Source organism: Tamandua tetradactyla, chromosome 2, assembly GCF_023851605.1.
Source record: "Tamandua tetradactyla isolate mTamTet1 chromosome 2, mTamTet1.pri, whole genome shotgun sequence".
NCBI lineage: Eukaryota > Metazoa > Chordata > Mammalia > Pilosa > Myrmecophagidae > Tamandua > Tamandua tetradactyla.
The window spans coordinates 152,662,911-152,680,367 of record NC_135328.1 but is presented as its reverse complement, the minus strand read 5'-3'; the positions used below and the strand labels follow the sequence as shown (position 1 = coordinate 152,680,367).

At 38.8% G+C, this 17,457-nt stretch overlaps 2 long non-coding RNA genes across 4 annotated transcripts in view; both read right to left on the bottom strand.

Moving 5' to 3' along the window:
* The window catches only part of LOC143662710 (uncharacterized), an 85,206-nt gene extending 74,683 nt beyond the window's left edge, over positions 1–10,523 (bottom strand). Inside the window, exon 1 of the long non-coding RNA XR_013165566.1 lies at positions 10,315–10,523. This is a non-coding gene — a long non-coding RNA (uncharacterized LOC143662710). The remainder of the gene's footprint in view (positions 1–10,314) is intronic.
* Positions 10,524–11,348: 825 nt separating this feature from the next.
* LOC143662691 (uncharacterized) lies at positions 11,349–15,618 on the bottom strand. 3 transcript variants are annotated; one of them, XR_013165548.1, is made up of 5 exons: positions 15,364–15,617; positions 15,199–15,278; positions 14,488–14,541; positions 14,169–14,353; positions 11,349–11,494 (listed from the first exon to the last, which is right to left on the bottom strand). It is a non-coding gene; the product is annotated as an uncharacterized LOC143662691 (long non-coding RNA). The 3 variants fall into 3 exon arrangements; XR_013165551.1 differs by lacking the exon at positions 11,349–11,494 and adding an exon at positions 13,265–13,405 and having other exon boundaries at positions 15,364–15,618; XR_013165555.1 differs by lacking the exon at positions 15,199–15,278 and having other exon boundaries at positions 15,364–15,616.
* Between the last annotated feature and the right edge of the window lie 1,839 nt (positions 15,619–17,457).

The window sequence follows — 17,457 nt, the reverse complement described above, 5'->3', positions numbered from 1 at the left end:
CAATAAAAAGGTGGTCTCCACAATGTCCCACCAGGTTGCATTAGGAGAGTTGTGGATCACTGCATATGTCCTTAGAAAGGGTGGGACTTTGCTTTCTAACACCCTGAAGATAAATGACTCTCAGACTTTGAAATCTAATGGAGTTTGCCCTGCAGGTTTTCAAGACTTCTTGTGTCCAATGACCCTTGTGTTCCTTCCAATTTCTTCCTATGGAAATGGAAATATGTATCTTATCACTGTTCTTCCTTTGTATGTTGGCAGCAAATAACTTGTTTGAGTTTCATAGGTCCAGAGCCAGAGAAAAAATTTGCCTTAGATTGGACTCTGCCTGTAGCTGACTTTGAGGAGGTTTTGTACTGGTTTTAAGAATCTTGTATTGTGTTTGTATTGTTAATGAAATGGTTTAAGGATTTCTGATATTATGATGGAATGAATGTATTTTGTATATGGGAATAAATATGTCTTTTTTAGGGTCCAGAGGGTAAACTGTGCCTGTTTGAAGGGATGTGTACCCTAGAAAAGCCATGATTTAATCTTGATCCAATCTTGTGGAGGAAGCTTCTTTTAATCCCTATCCAGCATTGCAGGCTGGTGACTTGATTAGATTATCTCCATGGAGATGTGGCCCACCATTCCAGGTGGGTCTTGATTCATTTATTAGAATCCTTTAAAAGAGAAAGCATTTTGGAGAAAGCCTTAGAATGACAAGATAGCCATCTTGAGAACTACCAGAGCCCACGCAGCCAGAGACCTTTGGAGATGAAGAAGGAAAATGCCCCCAGGGGAGGTTCCTGAAAGAGGAAGCCTGGAGAGAAAGCTTAGTGGACACCACCATGTTCGCCATGTGCCTTTCCAGTTGAAAGAAAAACCCTGAATATCATCATCCTTCTTGAACCAAGGCATCTTTCCCTGATGACTTAGATTGAATATTTTTATGGACTTGCTTTAATTGGGAAATTTTCTCAGCCTTAGAACTGTAAACTTGCAACTTATTAAACTCCCATTCCAATTCTGGTATATCGCATTCTGGCAGATAGCAAACTAGAACACCTTCTTATACATGAGCAGAGAATGTCTTTCCACTTATTTAGATCTTCTTTGATTTATTTTAGCAATGTTAAATAGTTTTCTGGGTACAAGTCCTTAACATCCTTAGTTAAATACATTCCTAGATACTTGATTCTTTTAGTTGTTATTTTGAATGGAATTTTTTCCTTAATTGACTCCTTAGTTAGGTCATTCCTTGTGTATAGAAATATTACTGATTTTTGCACATTAATTTTATATTCTGCCACCTTGCTGAATTTGTTAATTATCTCAAGTAATTTTGTTGTAGATTTCTCAGGATTTTCCCAGTATAGTATCACGTCATCTGCAAATAGTGAAAGTTTTACTTCTTTTCCAATATAGAAAAAGATTGGAATTTTTTTTCTTTTTTTTAATTTCTTTTTCTTGCCTGATTGTTCTAGTTAGAACTTCTAGTACAATGTTGACTAATAGTAGTGACAGAGGGCATCCCTATGTCATTCCCAATCTTAGGGGGAAAGCTTTCAGTCTCTCTCCATTGAATATGATGCTGGCTATGGGTTTTTCATATGTGTTCTTTATTATATTGAGGAAGTCACCTTTGAAGTGCTTTTATCATTAGTGGATGTTGAATTTTGTTGACTGCTTTTTAAGCATCAATCAAGATCATGTGATTTTTCCCTTTTGTTTTGTTAATGTGCTGTATTATATTAATTGATTTGCTTGTGTTGAGCCATCTTTGCATTACTGGTATAATCCCCAATTGGTCATGGTGCATAATCCCTTTTTTTTTGTATGCTGTATGGGAGCATCACATCTCATTCTTTTTTCATGTGGGTATCCCATTATTGCAGCATCATTTGTTGAATTTGTTTGGTTTTGTTGGTATCTTTGTTTGTTTGTTTGGGAAGTGCATGGGCCAGGAATTGTATAATTCTTTCAATGTGTTGTTGGATTTGATTTGCTAGTATTTTGCTGAGAATTTTTGTATCATATTCATTAGGGAGATTGGCCTGTAGTTTTCTTCTCTTGCAGCATCTTTACCCAGCTTTGGTATTAATATGATGTTAGCTTCATAAAATGATTTAGATAGTGTTTCTTTTTCATCAATTTTTTAGAAAGGTTTGAGCAAGATTGGTATTGGTCCTCCTTGGAATGTTTGATAAAATTCCTTTGTAAAGCCATTTGGCCCTGGACTTTTCTTTGTAGGAAGAATTTTGATGACTGATTGAATTTCTTTGCTTGTGATTGGTTTGTTGAAATCTTCTATTTTTTATTGAGTCAATATAGCTCGTTTGTGTGTTTCTAAGAATTTGTCCATTTCAGCTAAGTTGTGTCATTTGTTGGTGTGTAGTTGTTCATAATATCTTCTTATAATTATTTTATTTCTTCAGTGTCTTCAGTAATGACTCTCCTCTCATTTCTGAGTTTGTTTATTTGCATTCTCTTTTTTTCTTTGTCAGTCTTGCTAGTGGCCCATCTATTTTATTGATTTTCTCAAAGAACCAACTTTCGGTGTTATTGATTCTTTTTATTGTTCTTTTGTTCTCCGATTCATTTAACTCTGCTTGAATCTTTGTTATTTCTTTCCTTCTATTTACTTTGGGGTTAGTTTGCTGTTCTTTCTTAAGTTCAGCAAGAGGTTAGGTCCTTGACTTTTGCTCTTTCTTTTTTTTATAATATAGGCATTTAGAGCAATAAATTTCCTTCTCAGGACAGCCTTTGCCACATCCCATAAGTTCTGATATGTTGTATTCTCATTTTCATTCATCTCCAGATAGCTACTGATTTCTCTAGCAATTTTTTTTGACCCACCAGTTGTTTAAGAGTGTGTTTTTTAATCTCCATATATTTGTGAAAGTTCTCAGTCTTTGGCGGTTACTGATATCCAGCTTCATCCATTGTGATCAGAGAAAGTGTTTTGAATAATTTCAATATTTTTAAATTTACAAAGACCTATTTTGTGTCCCAGCATATGATCTATTCTGGAGAATGTTCCATGAGCACCAGAGAAGAATGTATATATCCTGGTGTTTTGGGGTGTAGTGACCTATATACATCTGTTAGGTTTAATTCATTTATCAAATTGTATAAGTTCTCTATTCCTTTATTTTTCCTCTATCTGGTTGTTCTATATATAGAGGACAGTGATGTGTTGAATTCTCTTACTATAATTGTTGAAAGTTCTATTGCTCCCTTCATTTTTACTAATATGTGTCTCATGTACTTTGAAGCTCCTTGATTTGGAGTATAAACATTTCTGATTGTTATTTCTTCTTGGTGAACTATCCCTTTTATTAATATATAGTGTCCTTCTTTGTCTCTTATAACATTTTTACATTTAAAGTCTATTTTGTCTGATATTAGTATGACTACTCTGCTTTCCTTTGGTTACAGCTTACATGGAACATCTTTTTCCATCCTTTCACTTTTAGTGTATTTGTATCCTTGTTTCTAAGATGAGTCTCTTGTAAGCAGCATATAGCTGGATAATATTTCTTAATCCATTCTACCAACCTGCATCTTTTTATTGGTTAGTTTAGTCCATTAACACTAAAAGTTATTACTGTAAAAGCATTTATTGAATCCACCATCTTATTGTTTGGATTTTATTTGTCAGATCTATATATGCATTTTGCTCTCTCTTTTTATCCTGTCAGTTACCCTTACTGATACTCTTCAATTCTGTGGCCTGCTCCAGACCTCCCTCTCTTGTCTTTTTTTTGGCTGGCAGATCTCCCTTTAGTATTTCTTGTAGGGCTGGTCTCTTGTTGACAGATTCTTTCAGCATTTGCTTGTCTGCAAAATTTTTAACTTCTCCCTCAGTTTTGAAGGACAATTTAGCTGGGCACAGAATTCTGGGCTGGAATTCTTTCTCTTTCAGAATCTTAAACATATCACATTACTGCCTTTTTGCCTCCTTAGTCCCAGTTGAGGAGCCCAAACTCAGTCTTACGTGGTTTCACTTATATGTAACAGATTGTTTTTCTCTTGCCGCTTTCAGGATTTTCTGCTTCTCTTCAACGTTCGACAGCTTGATTAGTATATATTTTGGAGAAGGCCTATTTGGATTTATTCTATTTGGAGTTTGTTGGACTTCTTTGATTTGCATATTTATGTCTTTTATAAGGGTTAGGAAGTTTTCCCCCGTTATATCTTCAACTAATCTTCCTAACCTTTTACTCTTCTCTTCTCCTTCTGGGACACTGATGATTCTTATATTTGTGCACTTTGTTTTTTCCATCATTTCCCTGAGATCCAGCTCAAATTTTTCCTTTTTTTTTGTTTTTTTTCTTTTTCTCTTTTTTTGCTATTTTCTCTTTTTGTATTAGAAATCAGTTGCCCTGTCCTTTAGTTCACTTATTCTTTCTTCTACCTCTTCAAGTCTGCTTTTGTGTGTCTCTAGTCTATCTTTTTTTAGTCTACTAAAACAGAGTCTTTAATCTCTGTTGTATTGGCTATTTTTCTACCTGTTCTTTCAAATTTCTCTTTGCACACTTCTAGTGTCTTTTTGATCTCCTTTATGTTACTAGCCATACCACTGATTTTATTTAGTGTAGTTGCATGAGCATCTTTGATTATTTGTTCCAAAATCTGTGCCCCCTCCAGTGTTTCAATTGTTCATTAGACTGGGCTATACCTGTCTGCATCATGATATGCTTAGTAACCTTCTATTGCCTTTGAGACATGTAAATATCTTGATGGGGTTACTTTGGAAGTTGATTTCCTTCAGCAGACTAAAGATTTGTATTTGTAGCATGGATGTGGAGCAGGATACAGGGCACAACAGTGCAGTGACAGATTACAGCACAGGTATAGATATGGGTTGGGGATGCTATGCTGGTGCCTGTGAGTCTGGGGTGCAGGGCATGAAGTTGTAGGGGTGTGGTGCAGGGGCTGTGGGGATGGGGTGCAACTTAGGCCTTGGAGCAGAGGAGCAGTGCTTGGTGTGGGGGACACAGAGGTACAGTGCAGCAGGAGTTGGATTGGTATCAGGGTGTGAGGTAGGTGGTACAGAAGACATGGCATAGGGAGAGCAGGGCATAGGTGTATCCTTGTGCAGATCATGGAGTTCAGAGGGCCCATGATTGTGGATGTGTGAGTGTGTACAGGCAGAGCACAGGTCACAGAAGTTGCAGGACATGGGTCAGAGGTGGGTAATATTGGGTGGGTGGGGCCCTGGCACAAGTGTGCAGGTGTGGGGGATGTGGATTTGGCTCAGGGTTGCATTTGTGTGTGTGGGAGAGCTGCATAGTACAGATACGTACATGATCACCTGCCATGTGTGGGATCAGGGCACTTGTGCCAGGGGTGGCATAAGGGTATGCACGTGTGCAGAACAAGGGTCAAGAGGTCAGTGCATGGATGCATGGGCACCCAGTGGGGAGGATGTGGTTGTGCGGGTGCATGGGTCTGTCGGGCAGGGCTCTGCTGTGTGCTGGTCTAGGTGTGTGGCCAGCTGGGGTTATGCCTGCTCAGGATGAAGGTGGTTGTGACCTGGATATGCAGGTCAGCAGTTGCCCAGGGCTGGGGGAGTTGGCTTGAGTGAGCACCTGTGCGTGCATTTATCTGTGAGGTCCTTACACTGATGTACACATGGGCAAGCTCAGGGGGTCCTGTGGGAGGTTGTGCAACTGTATGGGGTGGGGTCGGGTGTGGCCTGTGTATGAAGGTGAGCACCCATGGTCTGGATGCACAAGTGACCACCTGCAGGGAGCAGAGAAGGGGAGGTGGGGGTCGAGAGGCTGGGCATGGGTGCACGGGACTCAAGAGGCAAGACTGTGCGCTTGCAGTATTTCAACCCACTGCCTTCTTGTCGTCATAGCTTCTGATGAGAAATTGGCATTCAGTCTAATCAGGACTCCCTAATACAAACAGATTGCTTTTCTCTTGAAGCTTTCAAAACTCTCTCCTTGTCCTTTGTGTTCAAAAGTTTATGAGTATGTGATGAGGTGTATTTTTCTTCATGTTTATCCTGTTTTGATATTCTCTAGGTTTCTCAAATCTGCATATTCATATCTTTTGCTAAGTTTGAGAAGTTTTCTGTCATTATTTCTGTTAATAATCTTTCTGCTCCTTTCTCTCTTCCTTCTCCTTCTGAAACTCCCATAATGCATATATTGATATACTTGATGCTATCTAAGAGATCTCTTAGGCTCCTTTTGCTTTCTATAATTCTTTTTTGTTTCAGCTTCTTAGCCTGACTTACTTCAATTGTGATGTCTTTGAGTTTTCTTATTCTTTCTTCTGGCAGCTCCAATCTGCTATTGAAACCCCTCTGGCAATTTTTCATTTCATTTATTATGATTTTCACCTTCAGTAGTTCCATTTGGTTCCTTTTAAATTTTGTCCCTTTACTAAGGTGCTTATATTGTTCATTCATTGTTTTCCTGATATCTTTCTGCTCTTTCTCTGTATTTTCTATCATCTCCTTGAGCATTTTTAAAATCTTTTTTTTTTTTTTTAGGTCTCTGCCTGATATGTCCAACTCTGGTCTTCTCCACTGGTGTTTCTAGATTTTTATCTTCTTCCCTCAGATGGACCATCATTTCCTGTTTCTTTATTCTCTTGTATTCTTTTGTTGCACATTATATATTTTAATATCTTAAAATGTTAACTATGGTATTTATTCTATGAGATGTCTGTTTCTTGAGTTTGTCACCAGCTCCTGGTATGACAGAGATTGTCTTGAGTGTCAGCCCTTCTATCGGGAATGTCTGCCCAAGGCAAATGCAAAATGCTGGGTCCTCCTTGTCTTATTTGGATCTATGTCTTGTCCTAGCCTTGCTTACAGGAGGCTAAAGGAATTTGAATATCCCTCCTACTTCCCAGGACTCAGACCTTCTTCCTCTCCCTGGTGCTCTACCCTGGATTTAAAGCAGCTAAGTCTTTGCCCTAGCTAACTCAATTGCTTTAGTTGTCTCAAGTACCTCGAGGGCAAATTTTGGAAAGTGGGAGAACACCAGAAAAGAGCTTCCCAAGTCAGTATTCCCAACTGGAACAAGGTCAAGGGACCGACAAAAGTGGTACAGACTGGCCCCAATCTGTTCTCAAGAAGAGATGAGGAAGAAGCTAAGAAAGGCACTAGAAACTTCTTCCACAGCTTCTTAAAGTTGATCTTTCTTATCCTGCCCAGTACATGCCAACTTTCAACTGTCCTCCACAACTCTGAGAAAGCGTAATATCTCCAAGTCCCCTCTATCTCTTCTGTCTGGGGCAGGTTGGAACACTGGCCATCCTCAGAGCTGGGCCCCCAGTGCTTTTTAAGTCATTTATCAAAAGCTATAATCAACAACTGACCCATGTGCACCCCTGATCTTGGGAAATGGATTTGTATGTCCCTATCTGGTACCAACAAGCTACACTGAGGGCTGGATCCTATTGTAGGCTGCAGTGAGAGTGGGAAATGGGCTTACTGGTAACTGCCACACAGAGAGAACAATTTATTGGTCTTTACCATAATTTACCAGCTTCTTCTTCCCACTTTTTCCTAGATGCTGTACAGTGTTTTACTGGACTCTACAGTTTCAAAATGGTTGATTCAGGTGGTTTCTGCCAATTTAACAGTTGCTCTTATGGATGGACTGATTTCTGTAGTTTCTTATACTACTATTTTTCCACAGTCCTCCTCACTATGTTCCCTAAAGGCCTCTTTTAGCTCAGCATGACCATAGTATGGTGCCCAACTTATATTGGATCACTCAGGACAAAGGGACTTAAAATAAATAGAGGATCCATAAAAGATAAAGGAAGGGGGTGTGGAATATAGCAAGGACTTAAATAACTACTATGGAAGAGAATATTTTATAAATTCTAGAGGATTATAGAGTGTTTTTCAAACATTAAAAGAACACTAGAACTCTTTCTATAAATAAAATTGTGCACAAACGTGCAATATGTAAAGCATTTGATGCTGGGATGATGTCCTAGATCCAGTTCTTCCATCACCCACTCCTCTTTAGTCACTGTCTATGAACTCCAGGGCTCTACAGAAAAAAATTTGGATACTTCCAGAATCTCTTGATCATCTGTTCTAATACATTCAAGACAGTCTAAGAGTCAATTAATTTAAAATGTGGGAGGACAGAGAACCTCTTTTGTTGCTCAGATGTGGCCTCTCTCTTTAAGCCAACTCTGCAAATAAACTCCCTCCCTCCCCCCCTACATGGAATATGACTCCCAAGTGTGTACATCTCCCTGACAACATGGAACATGACTCCCAGGAATGAGCCTGGCCCTGGCATCATGGGATTCAGAATGCTTTCTTGACCAAAAGGGTGACAAGAAATGAAACAAAATAAAGCTTAAGTGACTAAAATATTTCAAATAGAGTCAGGAAGTCATTCTAGAGGTTACTCTTTTGCAAATTTTAGCCAAATGTTGCAAATTGCCACAGTATGTTAACCCACAGTATTCCTGAAAATCCTAAGGAATACCCTGAGCTCTATCTAAGACTCTATGAATGTTTTACTTAGTAAATTTATTTTTCCAGAAACTTAAGGCCTCCAGATTGTTTCTATGCCAGATAAGCCCTGAAACCTAGAGGTGCCAGACTCTCCAAGAACATCAGCCAGTTTCATTCCTCTACTCCAAAAGATCAACATTCCTTTCCAGCATGAAAAAGCTAAACTGGTCATTGTCCAGATATACCTGAAGATTGAGAGAATGTTCAAATGAGAAGTAGGAGGTATAACTAAGAAATTAGGATTTAACAAATGAGTATGACTACTGACTCATTATAGAAATATTCCTCTAGTGTATCAGAATAACCAGAAGGAAATACCTGAAATCGTTGAACTGCAATCCAGTAGTCTTGATCTTTGCTAATGATTACATAACCACATAGCTTTTATCATATGACCATGTGATTGTAAAACCATGTGATTGCCATTTCCTTTATCCAGTGTGTAGGGAAATGGGTAATAAAATAAAGACATGCATGAAAAAAATGATAATAGGTTGGGAATATGGAAAAAATGCCCTATGTAAACTGCAGGCAGTAGTTTCAGTACTACTTTAAGAATCTTTCATCTATTTAACAAATGTTAAACTACTGTTAAAAATTGTAGAATAAAAAAATTGTAGAATAAAAAAATATATTATCATCAATTGTAACAAATTTTTCACACCAATGCAAGTATTGATGGTGAGGTGTTATATGGGAATCCTTCCATAAACCCACAATTTCTCTAATACAAATTTTTTTAAATGTGAGAGGAAGAATATTAGATAAAGTGAAGGTCATTTAAAACATTTGCTTGGAGCCCTCAGATTTCCAATGGCTTGTAATTATCCTTACAAGGAAGATCTAAAAGCTCCTTCAAGGCCATCCATAACCTGGCCTTGGCATCTCTTTCCAGCCTAATCTTCTATCATTCATCAGCTCTCCTTCCATTGCCTAGCTCTAACCCTGCACTGTCCAACACTGCACATGGAGCTATCTACTGAGCACCTGTAATGTGGCTAGTCTGCATTGAGATGTGCCATGAGTATAAAATACACATTGGATTTTGGAGACTTCATATATATACATATATAAAAATGTAAGTATCTCCACATTTTTATATTGGTTGCATCATATTTTTTTATATATCAGGTTAAAATAAGTGATTAAAATCAATTTTACCTATTTCTACTTTCTAAATACAGCTTCTAGAAAATTTTGAATTATACATTTACTTGCATTCATGGCTGGCCATATGTTTCTATTGGACACAGCAGCTCTACATCAATGGGTCACAAAGTCAAATGACCGCAGAGATTAAGTACGTGCCCCAGGAAGAAGCTATGTTCCACAGCAACAGCCCACAATAGGTAAGCAGAAATGTGGACTTGGTTGATGCTGAATCTCCTAAGTTTTAAAAGAGAAATTGGAAATCTGAATTGTAAATGTATGTTGGAGGGGAAGCGTGTATGCATTTGTGTGCCTGGAATTTTCAAATATTGGCAACTATTTCAGAATTGTGAAACTTTTGGGAACCAAATCAGGTCCGAAGACTATGCATGTGTTTGATGCCGTCTTAGCTGTCTCCATTTTTGTGAGGACTTTGCTAGAGTGCACATCCCACCCCCTAGCTACAAGTGAATCCCAGACATGTCTTGTATCTTTGAGTCTCCAACACATAATTTGAGGCTCCTATAGATGCTAAATTAATGATTATTAAATGAGTGAATGAGTTCTTGAATTTTCTTGTTTGGTGATTCTTAAATAGAACATATTTCCCCTCTCTTTCTAGGGGCTGAGTTGTGGTCTTGCTTCAAAATCAGAGGGATGAACCAGTTACTTACTCTCTCAAGACTCTTCTCATTCAAAACTCACACTTCTACAAAACATCTGTTTCTTGTTGGCAAAAGGCATTATTGAGGGCTCTCTTTTGTGCCAGTGCTGAAAGTCAAAAGAAAAAGTTGAAACTGAAATGCCAGAACATAATTTTTGAAGTAGGCCTGAACTTTAACCTATAGCCTTTAAACTGGGAGGGCTTTAGAACTCTTCCTTTTCCCACCTCCGTTGACCAGAGATGAATGCTGCATCCCAGGGAGGGCACGTGACTTGTTAGTGGCACCGTCTCTCAGTGGCTAGACTGACACCAGTGTTTTAAGTGTCCTAGTCCTGCATCTAGTGCTCATTTCAGACATCATGCAGAGTTGGACATTCTGCCTAAAACCAATACCCTGAATCATCACATGTGAGTGAGAATGGATGGAACTAAGAAACCTTACACTTACCAACATCCTATTTTTTAATGTTTCCAACATTTTAGAAATACTTGTGGTTTAAATTTTTCAGACTGTTTTTTAAGCTGGTGATTTAAAATATAATGGCCTAAATGTTAACCTTGGAAGTTGAATATCCTTTTCTGAGCCCTGCAATATCAATACCTTACAAACTCTTCTAAATCCAAAGATGAGCCACTGAGAGAGGTATAAAAAAAATCTGTCATGAGAATGGAGTGAGCTGCTCATTCCCTGTATTTCTGTATAATGCTAACAAATTATTTTTACATTTGAAAAATTTGTACTTTGAGTATAATAATGATAACCACAAATAAAAGAATCCTAACTACCTCATGTCAACATACAGGAAGCCACTTTTAAAGTGTTCTCCATATGAAAATGTGCTAAATGAGAAGGAGTTAAAAAAAAAAAACGTCTTTAGGAACAAAAATGAAATCTTGAAGACATGACTTGTAAGAAACTAGAATATTTGAGAAAAGATTTTATTTTCCATCCCTTCATGTCAAGAAAGATTTACCATGAAGCCAATGGGGCGTCAATTTCAGAGCTTCACCTTTACTCAGGAACTACTTCCTGAGTAGTAGGGGCTGAGTTGTGGTCTTGCTTCAAAATCAGAGGGATGAACCAGTTACTTACTCTCTCAAGACTCTTCTCATTCAAAACTCACACTTCTACAAAACATCTGTTTCTTGTTGGCAAAAGGCATTATTGAGGGCTCTCTTTTGTGCCAGTGCTGAAAGTCAAAAGAAAAAGTTGAAACTGAAATGCCAGAACATAATTTTTGAAGTAGGCCTGAACTTTAACCTATAGCCTTTAAACTGGGAGGGCTTTAGAACTCTTCCTTTTCCCACCTCCGTTGACCAGAGATGAATGCTGCATCCCAGGGAAGGCACGTGACTTGTTAGTGGCACCATCTCTAAGGGGTTCGTCTTGGCATTTCCAGTTGTAGTCTCATTGTTGCAAGACTATTTCCTCCCTTCAGTTCAGCCCCTTCCAATTGATTTGCCATTCTAACTCTTAGAATCTGGACCTTGAGTTCAGGTTCCAAGGCCTCCAACCCCACCCCCGCCTCCATTGTAGGCCGCCTCCCAGAACCCAGACCAAAGTCAGAGGGAAACAATTCCCACTGCCAAGGGAAACAATTTGATTCGAACACACAATTCAGTTTTGATTTTTCTGTCACTCTTGACTTTCCTGTTGCCTCAAATGAGCACACCCACAGTCAAGTTCCTGCTCCACATAATTTCCCTGACTTACCTACTCCAACAGTGGTATGAGGACAGGATTTGGCTACATTTATCAAGATAGAACAGTTTGGAATTAACTTGCCCAATGTTCAGCCAGAAACTGTGGCATCACTAACACCTTGTAGTCTCCAACCTTGTTAACCAGACATCTCACTTACCGAGGTAACCTCCCTCCTGGTCTGAGAAACAACCAGCTTCCCAAGACCAAGAATGCTGTGTGCAAAAATGGCCAAGATATTATTCACCCTGAACCTTGGTCTAGGAGCATTAGTATGAGGGTCAGGCATGAGAAAGTTGCACCCACCTGGATCCTTTATCTTTCTTTAACTCTAAATGGTGATATTGTTGTAGTCTTTCAGAATGAGAGGGTACAAATGGCTAGCATATTAAAGAAAACCTTCCAAACAGTTTATTAAGCAGGAAAATATTTTTAAAACAAAATGGGAGTAATTTCTTAAGCACATCATTGTGTTTGCTGCAGAAATATTTTTCAATGTTTCCTCAAACCTTGAAGGTATCTCAATACAATAAGCAGTATCATGAAGGAAACCTAAAAGGCAGTGCCCATTGGCACCATATCTGAGAAATTAAAGTTGAAAGGCTAATGAAAAATTAGGGATAATATAATTCTAACTTCAAACATAGAAATATCCTGATTCTCCATTTCAATTGGATTCCTACCAAATAAAACCATATTGAGAACTTAGGTCTCAATTTTAATCAGAGTAAAGTTGAGATGGATGTATAGAATGACAAAAGGAAGCAGCTTTATAGATGACAAAGTTCTCTGGCTATTCTTCAGACTTGCATGGTGGCAAGTCTCAATTCGGAATTGCCACCATTCATGAACAGATACCTAAGATCACATCTGATCAAAGGACCACAAGCAAAAGTGACATACTAGAATGGGTTGACCTGTATTCTATTCCATATTCTGTCCCATATCCCATTAAAAACAGTGATTCCAACATGCAGATTGTAAATGGGCATGGCTGACCCCCAAAGGCTTCAATGGTAGAAGTTGTATGATCCCTTAAATACCACCCTTTGCTCCTATCATTAACTCTCTGTGGAATGAATACACATTAACTACTCAAAGTCTTTGTTGAACAAATGCATACCATATCCAATCCCCCTTCTGAATATGTGAGGGTTCTCAAACCCTGGTTCTATTTAGGGTATGATGTCCCCCAAACCAGACCTGGACTTGGGGTGGTAGTGGAGGCAGAAGGAGTGATGCTTGATCGCTAGATGTAATGAGAAGAGACAATGGGGGTCAATTCTTTTTTAATAAACTCAAGTCAAATACAGGCAAAAAGTTCAACTGAGTCACTTATCCAAAGTGAAAGGCAGAATCCATGTGGGAGGCAGTAGGAAGAAGAACAGGAAAGAGTTTACTGAGAAAAGAGTGAGATACACAGTTATGAGAAATAAAGAATCCACAAGCAACTTCTTGACTAGCCAGTCTTCTGTAACTCTATCAATGTATGACTACAAATTAAATTGAATTTCCTTTTTATACACTTTTATAAAAAAAGCTCCCTAACACCCTAATTGCCAGTAATGGCACTCCCAATTACATCTGTCAGATATTTCTGAGTGTGTTTATAGACCATACTTGTATTATTTGTCTATCTGATATATAATAAAAAGCCACAAACTTAACAGTTTAAAACAACTTCCTCTTATTATGTCGCAATTTCTGCGAGTCAGGAGTCCGAGCCCAGCTTGGTTGGGTCTTCTGCAGCAGGATCTCTAACAGGCTCCAATAAAATTGTCAGCGACAGATAGTGTATCACCTAAAGGGGCAACTGGGAAAAGATCCCAATTTATGCTCAAGCGTCTGCTGCAGGATTCAGTTCTTTGTTGGATTCTGACCAGAGGCTATCCTCAGTTCCTTGTCAAGTGGCCCTTCCCCTTTAAGCTCCAAGGAAAAGAAGGTCTTTCATTCCCAGATAGCCTACCCTAGGATCAATCTTTTCCACAAATGTTGGGAACATCAATTCCCTTCAAAAGAAAAGCCCCACTCCCACCCAGGTGTGTGGTAAGTCTCCATGGCTTGAATAAGGCAATCATAGTCCATAAAACACTCCAAAGCAAAAAAAAAAAAAAAAAAAAAAAAAATCCAAAATAACCCATCATGCATTCCCAATGTCTTACTAATTCAGTCTCAATAAACACCACACAGAGGATGTCAGTAGTCCAGCCCCAGGGTGTTCTTCCAAGCTGCTCCAGTTCGTTTATAAGCTTTTCTCCAATTTTGGATGAAGAGAAACTGTCACTCCTGCCTTAGTCTTTAGCTCCCAACTCTTGTAAGCGACTGTTTGGACACGAGCACACACCTTCTAAGAACAAAAATTTGCAGTCATAAAACAGCGTAAATACAGACTTAATTTATTTTTCCACCTCTGCAAGGGAATAGTACTAGTAAAGTGCCCAACTTATATTGAATACAACATCCAATTCAAAGCATCTCTACCTGGCTTACTCCACTGCATTCAGGATTTCCTCAAGACAATGGGTAAGAGTCCCTCTGGGAATAAAGAGAAATTAGAAGATATTCTTATCTCTGGCTCAGAAAGTAAAAAACCTTTTTAGACCCCCAAATGTCTGTCCAATTTCAAAATACTGTAAAACCAGTATCTACCAGGCACTCTTGCATGGTTCTAGTATGGATTGAACACATGTTCAAGTTCTGACTCCTTGTCCTGTGAATGTGAATTGTGAACTCATTTGTAAATAGGAACTTTGAAGATGTTATTAGTTAAGGTGAGGCCAAACTGAATCACAGTGGGTCTTAATCCAATATGACAATCCTTATAAGCAGTAGAAATTTGGACACAGGAGGAGGAGACAGATGGGGAGAGACAGTCATGTGACAGAGGCAGAGATTGAGCTATGGATTGCTGGCAATACCCACCAGAACACTCCAGACATTAGAGAGAGCATGTTTCTGCTGACACCTCAATTTTGGATGTCTAGCCTGAAAAACTGTAAGACTGAAAGTTGTTATTGTTTAAGCCAACTGATATTTGTTATAACAGCATGGCAAACAAAGGCATATTCCTAGGGCATATGGTGAGGGAGAGGCTAAGGTGCTCTGGCCAAATTATTCTCTTGAATATCAGGTGCTGTAAATTTGTTTTCTGTAGGATTAAGCAGCCCTTCAACATACTTATTTTACCTTCACCTCTTCCAAAATTCAAGTGGTACATTTTTCTGTGCTCCAAAATATAGTAAAGGAATCTAGAAACCTTTATGTGCACAGTTCTGTGAGGAGACAACAGATCAACTAGCTGACATTATTACTACCATCAAGGCAGAATCCCTGGTAAGAGCAAAGTATAGACATCACCTCATTAACCAGAGCTGCCCTCTTTCCTGAAATGTCAAACACCTCCAACCCAATGTTCATGTCATCTAAGAAGAAGAAGAGAAGGAGACTTGCATGATGGCCACTGAGGTGATAGTCATCCAACCTAAACCTGCTACCATTTTCCATCTTCGGGTGCTTCTGAAGGCATCAGATGCCTGGTGGACAGTGTCTTAGTTTGCCAGGCTGCTATGGTCAATACCACACAAGGTGGTGACTTAAACAATGGGAATTTATTGACTCACAGTTATCAGGCTAAGAGAAGTACAAAATCAAGGTGTCAGCAAGATGATGCTTTCTCTCAAAAGTCTGTAACATTCTGATGTTGCTATAGTGCTTCTTAGGGTTCCTTGAATTGTATTCTTACCTTGTATCACATGGCAATGATCTCTCCTTTCTTTCATGGGTTCCATTGACTTCTGACTTCCATTTCCTCCCTATGGCCTTCTCTCACTGTCTTCTAGTTTCTTGCTAAGAATTTTAATGGTGTAGGATTGAGGAGTTAATTTTTCCCACTTAACCTTGGCTTGTGAAAAATTAAACCATGCCAGATGAAAACATCACCAAGCACAGATTGATCCATTTCAAAGAATTTTTATCTTTTTAATTAGAACAGTCTCGAGTAATCCAGATTAAGATTATTTAATTGGGCCACATCTCCCTGGGGTCCTATTCACAATTGGTTCACACCCACAGAATTGTGAATTAAGGTTAAGAACATGTCTAAATTGGGGTACATAACTCAATCTCTCACAATCAGTGTTGCAATTCTGTGATAGTATCCCTTTGGGTAGGGAAAAAGTGCCTGGGATGATGAAGAGGCAAGGGGACTTCTCTGTGGTCTGGCTTGATGGAAGGAGTCTAGACTGCTTTTCAGAAGAGTCTTGCCCTGGTTATTAGAAAAATTTGGAAGGCATATCATCTTAAAGGTAAAGGACTGAGGAGTTAATTTTTCTCACTTTACCTTGGTTTGTGAAAAATTAAACCACAACAGATGAAAACATTACCAAACACAGATAGATTACTTCAAAAAATTTTTGTTCTTTTAATTAGAACAGACATGGAATTCCAGACTCTGGTCTTTCTATTTTATTTCCAAATTGCCAAATTGCTGATGTTGCATTCTTTCCCAGAATTTGTTTAAGAAAGCAGTAAATGTATGAAAAGGAAAAACTGTATTTGACCCAAATTACCTCCCTGAATTTGTTGAGTGTATCATTAAACAAAGCCATGTTGGGACAAGAATCATCTACATGCCTAAAGAATGAAACTCTTGATCTCTGAAAATCTTGGTTTCAGGATTGAAAAAGCTCTGGAAAATTACAGAGAAGGAGAATTCAAAAATAATGGAGGATTTGGAGCTTAATATGGGAAGGAAGAAAGACAAACATTTTAAAAACATTTGGCTTACTTTTTTAGCCCACATGAAATTTGGTGTGCTAGTTTGAAACTATTATGTACCCAGAAAAGCTACATTTTAATCCTGATCCAGGCTTGTGGGGACCAGCCATTTCTTTTAATCCTGATTCAATATTGTGGGGTGGAAACTTTTGATTAGATCATCTCTACAGTAATGTGGCATGCCAAATTGTGGGTGTAGTGTTTTGAATAGATGGAGATATGACTCCACCCATTCAAGGTGGGTCTTGATTAGTCCTTTAAAAGGGGAAACATTTCAGAGAAACCTCAACTGTTCACCAGAAGAGAACAGTTGCTTCAGAGCTGATGGAGACACAGACATTGGGAGACGCTTCGAGTGCTGAGAGACAACAGATGCCTACACATGGGCCGAGCCCAGCAGATGTCACCATGTGTCTTCCCATGAGATGCTAAGCAAGCACGGAGACAGCCAAGGGAAGACATGAGATGAAAGTGAGCCCCAGAGAAGCAAATTAAGGATCCTCATAGAAACAGAGGCTGAAAGCAAAGGAGTTCAGGAGCAAGGGACCAGCAGATGCCAGTCACATGCCTTCCCAGCTGACAGAGGTGTTCCAGGTGGAATCAGCCTTTCTTGAGTGAAGATAACCTCTTGTTGATGCCTTAATTTGGACATTTTCACAGCTTTAGAACTGTAAA